The sequence below is a fragment of the Amblyomma mixtum genome, chromosome 3, assembly GCF_055824585.1.
Source record: "Amblyomma mixtum isolate Tamu chromosome 3, ASM5582458v1, whole genome shotgun sequence".
In the NCBI taxonomy this organism is placed as follows: domain Eukaryota; kingdom Metazoa; phylum Arthropoda; class Arachnida; order Ixodida; family Ixodidae; genus Amblyomma; species Amblyomma mixtum.
Genome location: NC_143014.1, coordinates 387,706,101 through 387,713,971, shown reverse-complemented (window position 1 = coordinate 387,713,971; position 7,871 = coordinate 387,706,101). Strand labels below are relative to the sequence as shown.

The 7,871-nt window shown below is 47.0% G+C and overlaps 1 pseudogene; it reads left to right on the top strand.

Annotated features, from left to right (window-relative positions):
• The first annotated feature begins 6,423 nt into the window (after positions 1-6,423).
• Positions 6,424-7,541, top strand: LOC149357121 (uncharacterized; annotated as a pseudogene).
• Positions 7,542-7,871: the final 330 nt, after the last annotated feature.

The window sequence follows — 7,871 nt, the reverse complement described above, 5'->3', positions numbered from 1 at the left end:
TGTATCTGGTAGCCCCTTTTTGTCGGGCTTAATGCATGCCGTTGTACTTAGCTCTTCGTTTCCTACTTGTTCTTTTCACCAATGATTTCCGGTTTTCAGTATTGGGAAAGTGGTTGTACAACGATTTAGTTTGTATGCTCTTTTCTCCGCCCATGTATCGCGCTGCGTATTTTATTTAATGGAGCAAGGTGTACAGAAAAAAGGGTGCGTTTTTTTTTTAAATTTACACTGACACATTGCCCGCTCAAACGTGATTAGACCAAAGGGAAATTTTTCAGTCAACGGCGAATTTCCACCTCTGTAATGCCCCCCCACCCCCCCGCCCCGCCTCCGTTTGCAACGCTCCAGAAACAATTGAGCATTGTTTCATCAATCAAGACTTAATAGTCTTCTGTGATATCATACAACAGACATTGCAAAAGAAGTTTAGACACCGCATTCTCTACGATATCACACTGGACTTTCATTTGCTAATGACCCTGTGTTCTTTTTAACTGAGCTACACGGCTTCTGGAAAGCGCTCATGATATACTGGCATTGTGAATCTTGTTTCTGCAAAAGGTCACTTCAGAATGATGATTGTTCACTTAAAGGGAATGTAACCCCACAATGTGTTCAGACCCGAGTGGCACTCGCTCTTACTAATGTGCTCTTCATTGTCTTTTTTCTGTTGCTTCATGCTTAGGTTTGTCGTATTATGATGTGTTAGTCATGTGCTCTCTCCATCGTCTCTTTTCCAATCTTTGGTGACTTGAACGCGTCGTGTTAATCCAAGATTTTTTTTCTAAAGGATTGCACACAGTTCATAGACGTAGAACATTGCATGAATGTAATAAATACCATGTTGAATAAAAAGAACATGTCTGGCCTGTGTTTTTTTTTTCATCCAAAATAAGAAGTCTGCCTAGCCCTTTTAGTTGTGTTGTCTTTTGTCATGGTAGTGGAGTGCAGCCGCTAGCTGAGTACTTTGTAAATAATTTATAAATGAAATCTTTATTTCCAAAATGGCTTAAGTGTCATGTTAGAAAAACAAGCTTGCCTGGTTTTGGGTCAGCATGCCCGACTCGCAAACGACAGGTCAAGCGTTCGATTCGCGACCAATTGCCCCAAAATTTGCTTGCAGCGCAACTGAATTGCTTTCTATACTTAGACGTCCAAAGACATTAGAGTCTTGTTTTCACCTTCTATTCATTAGTTTTGCAGTTTTTTATCACTTTTGATTCCACGGCTCCACGTGTGACGTCAGCACCCTCTCGACCAATCCCGTTTTCCGCGCACACCGGTGAAGACGCCAACTACGCGGGGTTCTCCGCTGAACGGTACCCTTACCACTACAGCGTTAAAAGCAGTTCGCTCTTCTTCCAACGTGTCAGCCCCGCCGCGGTGGCTCAGTGGTTACGGCGCTCGGTTGCTGACCCGAAAGACGCGGGTTCGATCCCGGCCGCGGCGGCTGAATTTCTTGAAGGCGAAATTCTAGAGGCCCGTGTGCTGTGCGATGTCAGTGCACGTTAAAGAATCCCAGGTGGTCGAAATTTCCGGAGCCCTTCACTACGGCGTCCCTCATAGCCTCAGTCGCTTTGGGACGTTACACCCCAATAAACGAAACGATCTTCCAACGTGTCAACATGCACCCAGCTAAAGAACTGTTCTTTCACACGGAACAAAAATATTTAACGCGTTTACAAATACCATTTGCTCCACAGGCTAATATAGAGGAAAGGCAAGTACAAAACGTTTTCACTAACCTATCAGGGCTGGCAGAAAAAAATAATACACGTTATACGCCAATTTATGCGAAGTTGGTAATGTAACGTCATCGCATGGCATGATTTAGGCTGTAGATGGCGCATAACGCAGCAGATATATTCAATAAATTAGATAGTTGCCGCCTGTACTTCAGTACGTAATCTCCTAGAGCGCTACATGACATGTTCAACTGTAACACCACTAATGGTTAACCAAGTAATCATATATCCTGCAGAACATTAGTCTGCTCGATTCCGCACCACGACACGGATGCAGCCTCATTGCTCTGTTTCTGTTCCCTCGAAGTCATTTTTTTTAACTACTTTATGTCGACATGCTCACTTTAAAGACGTTGGATGCAGTATTTTGTACGAATGCAGACAATGGAGTATTATGTATTCACTTTGAGTCGCTGCTATATTTTGTGCAGTATTTATTTCACGTTAGTTTATTTATTTGACATTCACTTCCGAGGCGCACCTCTTTGTAAAAGTGTTTATAAAACAGGTTTAATGCATATGTAAACAGGTTCTGCTTTTCGTTTTCTTTCGGGTGCCAATCCGCATGATATTTATAATGTTAATTTGTAAGTTATTCAGCCTCATCTCTGCACTCCTGTTCTGTTATTCGCTAGTGTCCAGGCCTTGTCAAGCTTTTCTTGCAGCTTTCTTGCCATGACATCCAGCAGCATTGTGTAAGTTGAATAAAAAAACTTTCAAATAGCAAAAGCAATCGTTCAATGCATTTATGAATTCAAACCTGTTGAAACGATCAAATAATAACGTCTGGGCAAAGAGTTACTTCCAGAAGCTGCGCAGGAACAAAAGATATATTTTTTCTTTCATTCGAGAGTGTCAAGAAATAACTTTTCTACCATGCGCACGATTCCAGTCGAAGCCCAAAATCGGCACCCATTACCATCTTTACTTACAACTGTGGTTTTCGTTTTGACGTGAAACCATCTACCTGCAATCCAAATTACTATGTAATGATGTTGGAGTCAAGTCGCATGAGTTTCTTCTGTTCTGCATGAGTGAATTCGAAAGAAAGAAAAAAATTCCATACACGACAAAATCCAAATTGTAATCTTTATTCCCATATAAAAACAAAAAAGGAAAGCGTTGGCCATGTTAAGCTCTCCTGAATGTGTTCCATCACCGTGTTAGGCGTATGCCGGTTGTATAAAATAAGTTGTTACGCAATTTTTAAAACGCGCCTTTTTCTGTAGGAGTGTCCTTTACGGCTTAGCATTCCCAGCGCTGTCGCCTGTCCGCATACAGCTAAAGTGTGCTAACCAGCATAGCTGAAATTGACTAGTAGCATAGCTTAAATTGACTAGTTAATTTGATTGTGTTAGAAATACTACTGTAGGTTTCGCTTTCACGCGTAGCCCGGGCCGGTAGGGACGGATGACCTTGAACAACGTTGCTTCAACCGCGCTCCGCCAGATGGCAGCATCATCGCCACGCCGCGCGGCCCGCGGCGCCGGGCAGTTTGCTCTGTATACGACAGATGGCGCAACTAGGAGGTCCGCCACTTCTGGCCTTCGAAGCCGCAGTTAGCAGCATTGGCGCGCAGTGCATCGATGGCGTTCGAATGATATCGGTTAAGCAATTCGCTTAATTTCTAATCAGACCACATATATAAATACCACCGAGTAGGAAACTGGCCGAGTTGGGGAATAGAACCACGGTCTCCGGAGTGCGAGGCGAGCACGCTAACCACTCCGCTATTCCAGCTGGATGGTTTCGAATCAACAAACGCGCGTCTAATGAATACAGTGTCTTCGTTCACTCCAATCTTCCGCCATTCTCGTTACGGCGAGGTTCAGGTGTCCACCGAGATATGTGATAGAGATACATTTCTTTTCCTCAAAAACCAATTAGCCGACGAGCAAGGCGTACAGCCGAGCGGGCGATGGCGTTCTGTGGACTCGCTGGCAGCGTGGCGGAATGGTGACGTGACCAAATATGGCGGCGCCCACGCTCCCGCGCTGTAGAGCGTCTATAAATGCACGCTTGCCTTGGCGTGAATGCTTTGCAATGCAGTCCTCTAAGGAGAAGTGGCAGTGATAGGAAGAAGCGAGAAAGCGACAACGTGCACAAGAGACGCCAAAACAGCTTGAAGAACGTCTTGCAAAGCGTCGTGCTAAGGATGCAGCTCGGCGACACCGTTCTACCTCGCAGAGTTGTTCCAGGTCATCGATAACCGATGAATCTCAACACCTGACTGCTCAGGTACGCCGCAATGCTACCAGCCGAAGGCAACGCGCCGAAGAATCACCAGAAGAACGCGCGCACCATTTCTAACGTGATTTACCCAGTTTAAGCAGAGCTAAACCTCTGCCAATTTTTATTGCGAAGGCCATACTACTCCCAAGAACTGCCTTTCGCGTAGCGGCAGCCACCTGTCACGTTGACCTTTAGATTGACATCTAACGTCATACGATACCTAGCGATGTGACAGCGTGACGTCTACCAGGAGCGAGAGACAGGCAACAACTCGGCTCGTCGGGTAACGGCGGCCGCTTGGCACGGCGCGCCGCGCTCCTCCCGCTACAGGCGCTAGTGACGTTATGGCGTGACGTCATCCCAGGAGCGAGAGTTGGAGATTTTAATGCGCACCATGAAGAATGGGGCTACAAGAAAAAAGATAGCAAAGGCAGACAGCTGTGGGAGGACATCCAAGAGCTAGGCCTCACGCTGCACACAGACTCTGGCTGCCCGACAAGGAAAGGAAATAGCGTAATGGCAGACACATCTCCTGATCTGACGCTCTCCAAAAACGCACCTGCCATTAGGTGGGAGAATACAGAGCAGGACTTAGGGAGCGACCATTACATAATAGCAACTACCCTGGAAACAGGACTTTCGGAAGATCGCTCTCAGCAAGCGAAGATCACGAAATGGGAAAGGTTTGGGGAAATGTGGGAAGGTATCCCGGCTGAAGACATTACTGACTTAGAAAGCTGGACGAGCAAGCTTAAAAAGCATGTAGCTAAGGCAACAGTAGCTTTAGAAGGACAGGACGCCCCAGCGATAGCCGACAGCAAGCTACTCCACATGTGGGAGGCGAAACGCGGGTTAGAACGCAGGCTTAAAAAACAAAGGTGGAACTGAAACCTGAAAAGGAGGATAGCTAGACACAATAAAGAAATCGAGAGGTACACCATGCAGCTATGTGAACAAAATTGGTGCTGTGTATGCGATGATATGGAGAAAGGAATGAGTCTAGCCAAGACGTGGAATATCCTACGCCACCAGTTAGACCCAACTCAATCGAAAACTCAATCGAACATTAAGCTAAAGAAAACTAGACATGCCTACCAGGGGGAAGACAAGGAATTCATGAAGGAAATAGAACAGACCTATACAGGAAATATAACTTGACTTGCCGGCTTATAAAGGCGTAGTATGAGAGGAGCTCGACGCACCCATAAGGGAGGCGGAGGTTAGAGCGGAGTTAATCAGACTTAAAACAAAGTCCGCCCCAGGGCCGGATGGTATAACAAATAAGATACTTAGAAATTTAGATGACGAGCCCATCATTGCTCTCACAAAATACATGCAACAAGTATGGGAAAAAGGAACGCTACCCAAACAATGGAAAGAGGCCAGCATAACTTTAATCCCCAAGCCGGGCAAGCCACCCAAGCTGGAGAACCTCAGGCCAATAATCCCTGACCTCATGCGTAGGAAAGCTGATGGAACATGTAGTTCAAACGAGATTAAATCGCTACATGGAGGATAACAGCTTATGGCCTGACGAGATGGTCGGATTCAGACCAAAGCTAAGCACTTAGGATGTAATGTTACGACTGAATCATGGCATCATAGACTCCAATTATAGGGATGCAAAAGTAATTCTTGGGCTGGACCTCAAAAAAGCTTTCCACAATGTAAAGCACGAGGCCATCCTAGAGGAACTCCAAGAGATAGGAGCAGGCCAAAAAACCTATGACAATATAAAGGACTTTCTGACAAATAGAACAGCGAAAATAAGATATCAAGTCATAGAGTCGGGGGTAATTACGCTAGGGAGTAGGGGCACCCCGCAAGGATCGGTCTTATCCCCGCTTCTATTTAACCTTGCTATGAGAGGTCTCCGGGAAAAGCTCAAAAAGATTGGCAACATACACTTTAGTATCTGTGCTGATAACGTAAATATCTGGGTCAATCAGGGCAGCGATGCCGAAATAGAGCATAAACTACAGGAGGCAGCGGACGTAGTGGTAAAATACGCAGCGAATAGAGGGCTAGCGTGCTCACCAGAGAAATCCGAGCTTCTGGTGTATAACCCTAAGCACTTGAGACTCAAACAGAGTAACAACTTCAACATCACGGTCGGAGGAAACCCCGTGCCGATGGTGGATAGGATTAGAATATTAGGACTGCATATTCAGAGCGACGGATACAACGGGGAAACCCTGAAGAAGCTCGAGGGATATGCGGCGCAAGCCATAGCGATATTTAGAAGAATAGCACTCAAAGGACGAGGGCTAAGAGAGAAAAGCTTGATCAAGTTGGTGCAAGCATACGTTATCAGTCGGATAAGCTATGCTACACCCTACTTGAAGATCCGCGCCTCAGAACGGGATAAACTAGACACGATCATAAGGGGATGCTACAAACGGGCTCTAGGCCTGCCCATAGCACCTCCACTGAAAGACTCCTAGACATGGGTATTCACAATACATGGAGAGAGATTGCTGAAGCCACGAGAACGGCGCAGCGAGACAGATTAGCCAATAAAACACAGGAGGGGCGATTCTAAGCATGGTAGGACTCCAGACGGAAAAGGGTATTCTAGTAAAGCGGCACATCCCAAGGGACATCAGAGAAAAGATCAGGGTAGATCCTTTACCCAGAAACACGCACCCTACATTTCACAAAGAAAGGAGGGAAAAGAGAGCTGAGGCGCTCACCAAACGCTTCGGCGAAATGAATGAGAAAGCAGTGGCCTACACGGATGCGGCTAGCGGGAAACTGGGAGCAGCGGTGGCAACGGTCGTTAGTAGCCGGGGTACAGCTGTACCTTCCGCAACCATACGCAGTCGAAATCCAGAGTCGGCTGAAGAAGTTGCAATAGCGCTCGCTTGCGTGGGAACAGAGGCACAATACATAATTAGCGATAGCAAGACTGCTCTCCAAAATTATGCCCGAGGCAGAATAACACAGGAAGCACTGCGAATCCTAGAGGGACGCAGAATAAATAGAAATATTAGTCTCGTTTGGACACCAGCTCACGAGGCAGTTCCAGGAAACGAGGCGGCAAACGCCCTGGCTCGAGATCTCTACTTCCGAGCCGCGGCAGGACCGCCCGATAACAAGGAACTGGACGAGAGACTGATAAATTACACAGAAATAGTGGAAAATTACAAACTAAACAGGATACTCTTTCCTCCCCCGGACAAAGAGCTCGCTAACACAGAGGCTACGGCTTGGAGGAGACTACAGGCTAAAAATTTCATACACCCAGTGTGGGCACAGCATATCTTAAAAGATTAGGATATTGATGATAAGTGTAGGAAGTGCGGGGAGAGGGGGACCCTCGACCATGTGATTTGCGAATGTGCGGATTCTCCAGGGTTCCGAGAGAAAATAGACAGTAGAGAGGCCTGGGAAACCCTTCTGCAAAGCACGGACCCCGTCGTTCAGAAGAAAGCGGTCCATCTGGCGATAGCTGCCGCGAGGAGCCAGAAGCTCCTTGCCTGTCTCTAGTCGCGGAGGTCCCGGCCCCTGCCCCTCGGCCTGCGTGCCGGAGGTAGGGAGTAGGGGGCCTCCATTCTGATGGAAAATAAAGGTTTATCAACAACAACAAGAGCCGGGCTACCAACTCGGCTCGTCGGGTAGCGGCGGCCGCTTGGCACGGCGCGCCGCGCTCTTCCCACTAGAGGCGCTGCATATGCAGTATAAAACAGAGTACACTGCGGGGCCAGGTGGTCATACATAATGTGAACGAACAAACGTAGCGTTTAAACAGGACACCGAAAGATGAGGACAGGACGGGGCTACTGGTAGCCCCGTCCTGTCCTCATCTTTCTGTGTACTGTTTAAACGCTACGTTTGTTCGTTCAGAGCATTATAAAACACCTGCTTTCGCAACCTACCAGGCTTAACCAAAGA